This window comes from Arachis hypogaea, chromosome 12, assembly GCF_003086295.3.
Source record: "Arachis hypogaea cultivar Tifrunner chromosome 12, arahy.Tifrunner.gnm2.J5K5, whole genome shotgun sequence".
Lineage (NCBI taxonomy): Eukaryota > Viridiplantae > Streptophyta > Magnoliopsida > Fabales > Fabaceae > Arachis > Arachis hypogaea.
Genome location: NC_092047.1, coordinates 60981070 through 60984132, shown reverse-complemented (window position 1 = coordinate 60984132; position 3063 = coordinate 60981070). Strand labels below are relative to the sequence as shown.

The window sequence follows — 3063 nt, the reverse complement described above, 5'->3', positions numbered from 1 at the left end:
GGATTTACATCCCTGTACCCATTAGGCATGTAAAATGCCCTTGCACACAACTCTGGGCGTTCAGCGCCAGGTTGGTGCCCATTTTGGGCGTTCAACGCCCATTTGTTGCCATTTCTGGCGTTGAACACCAGAACCATGCTTGTTCTGGGCGTTCAGCGCCAGGATGATGCCCATTTTGGGCGTTCAGCGCCAGAACCATGCTCTGTTCTGGCGTTGAATGCCAGGCAGATGCTTCCTCCAGGGTGTGATTTTTCTTCTGCTATTTTTGATTCTGTTTTCAATTTTTATATTTATTTTGTGACTCCACATGATCATGAACCTATAAAGACATATAACTAAGAAAAATATGGTTAGATAAAAATTGGGTTGCCTCCCAACAAGCGCTTCTTTAATGTCAATAGCTTGACAGTGGGCTCTCATGGAGCCTCACAGATGTTCAGAGCTTTGTTGAGACTCTCCAACATCAAACTTAGAGTTTGGATATGGGAGTTCAACACCAAACTTAGAGTTTGGTTGTGGCCTCCCAACACCAAACTTAGAGTTTAACTGTGGGGGCTTTGGTTGACTCTGCTTTGAGAGAAGCTTTTTATGCTTCCTCTCTATGGATGCAGAGAGAGATCCTTGAGTTGTAAACACAAGGTTGTCCTCATTTAATTGAAGGATCAATTCTCCTCTGTCCACATCAATCACAGCTCTTGCTGTGGCCAGGAAAGGTCTTCCTAGGACGATGGATTCATCCTCTTCCTTTCCAGTATCCAAGACTATGAAATCAGCAGGGATGTAAAGGCCTTCAACCTTTACTAACACGTCCTCTACTTGTCCATAAGCCTGTTTTCTTGAATTATCTGCCATCTCTAATGAGATTTTAGCAGCTTGCACCCCATAGATTCCCAGTTTCTCTATTACAGAGAGGGGCATGAGGTTTATCCCTAAACCAAGGTCACACAGAGCCTTAAAGATCATGGTGCCTATGGTACAAGGTATTATGAACTTTCCGGGATCCTGTCTCTTCTGAGGCAATGTCAGTTGATCCAGATCACTTAGTTCATTGGTGAACAAGGGAGGTTCATCTTCCCAAGTTTCAATGCCAAATAATTTGGCATTCAGCTTCATAATTGCACCAAGGAACTTGGCAGCTTGCTCTTCAGTGACATCCTCATTCTCTTCAGAAGAGGAATACTCATCAGAGCTCATGAAGGGCATAAGGAGGTTCAATGGAATCTCTATGGTCTCTAGATGAGCCTCAGAGTCCTTTGGTTCCTCAGAGGGAAGCTCCTTATTGATCACTGGACGTCCCAGGAGGTCTTCCTCCTTGGGATTCACGTCCTCTCCTCTCCTCACAGGTTCCGCCATGGTGCTTATGTCAATGGCCTTGCACTCTCCTTTTGGATTCTCTTCTGTATTGCTTGGGAGAGTACTGGGAGGGATTTCAGTGATCCTTTTACTCAGCTGGCCCACTTGTGCTTCCAAATTTCTAATGGAAGACCTTGTTTCATTCATGAAACTTACAGTGGCCTTAGATAGATCAGAGACTAAGTTTGCCAAATTAGAAGTATTTTGTTTAGAGTCCTCTGTCTGTTGCTGAGTGGATGATGGAAAAGGTTTATTATTGCTAAACCTGTTTCTTCCACTATTATTAAAGCCTTGTTGAGGCTTTTGATCCTTCCATGAGAAATTTGGATGATTTCTCCATGATGAGTTATAGGTGGTTCCATAAGGTTCACCTAAATAATTTACCTCTGCTATTGCAGGGTTTTCAGGATCATAAGCTTCTTCTTCAGAAGATGCCTCTTGAGTACTGTTGGATGCAGCTTGCATTCCATTCAGACTCTGAGAGATCATATTGACTTGCTGAGTCAATATTTTATTCTGAGCCAATATGGCATTCAGAGTATCAACTTCAAGAACTCCCTTCTTCATAGGCGTCCCATTACTCACAGGATTCCTTTCAGAAGTGTACATGAACTGGTTATTAGCAACCATGTCAATGAGTTCTTGAGCTTCTGTAGGCGTTTTCTTTAGGTGAATGAATCCACCTGCAGAAGTGTCCAGTGACATCTTTGATAGCTCAGATAAACCATCATAGAATATATCCAGGATGGTCCATTCTGAAAGCATGTCAGAAGGACACTTTTTGGTCAACTGGTTGTATCTTTCCCAAGCTTCATAGATGGATTCACCTTCTTTCTGTCTGAAGGTTTGAACATTATCTCTAAGCTTGCTCAGCTTTTGAGGAGGAAAGTACTTGGCTAAGAAAGCCGTGACCAGCTTATCCCAAGAGTTCAGGCTGTCTTTGGATTGAGAATCCAACCATAATCTAGCTCTGTCTCTTACAGCAAAAGGGAAAAGCATGAGCCTGTAGACTTCAGGATCTACTCCATTAGTCTTAACAGTATCACATATCTGCAAGAATTCAGTTAAGAACTGAAAAGGATCTTCAGATGGAAGTCCATGAAACTTGCAGTTCTGCTGCATCAGAGAAACTAATTGAGGTTTCAGCTCAAAGTTGTTTGCTCCAATGGCAGGAATGGAGATGCTTCTTCCATGTAAGTTGGAATTAGGTGCAGTAAAGTCACCAAGCATCTTCCTTACATTATTATTATTTTCGGCTGCCATCTCCTCTTCCTGTTCGAAAATTTCTGAAAGGTTATCTCTGGATTGTTGTATTTTAGCTTCTCTTAATTTTCTCTTCAGAGTCCTTTCAGGTTCTGGATCTTCTTCAACAAGAATGTTCTTGTCCTTGCTCCTGCTCATATGACAAAGAAGAGGGCACAGAAAAAAAAAATAATAATAATATGGATCCTTTATACCACAGTATAGGGGTCCCTTTGTGAGTGGAAAAAGAGGGGGAGACAAAGAATGTAATATAATGGAAGAAACACAACTGTGAGGAGGGTTGAGATGTGAGATGAGATGTTAATAGATGAATAAATAAATAGAATAAGATGAGAGAGAAGGAATTTTCGAAATTAATTTTTGAAAAAGAGTTAGTGATTTTTGAAAATAGTTTTTGAAAAATGTTAGTAATTTTCGAAAATTTTTAAAATCAAAAATAAAAATAAA

At 41.0% G+C, this 3063-nt stretch overlaps 1 non-coding gene across 1 annotated transcript; it reads left to right on the top strand.

Annotated features, from left to right (window-relative positions):
• The first annotated feature begins 2112 nt into the window (after positions 1–2112).
• Positions 2113–2220, top strand: LOC112732178 (small nucleolar RNA R71). Its single transcript, XR_003167914.1, has one exon. It is a non-coding gene; the product is annotated as a small nucleolar RNA R71 (small nucleolar RNA).
• Positions 2221–3063: the final 843 nt, after the last annotated feature.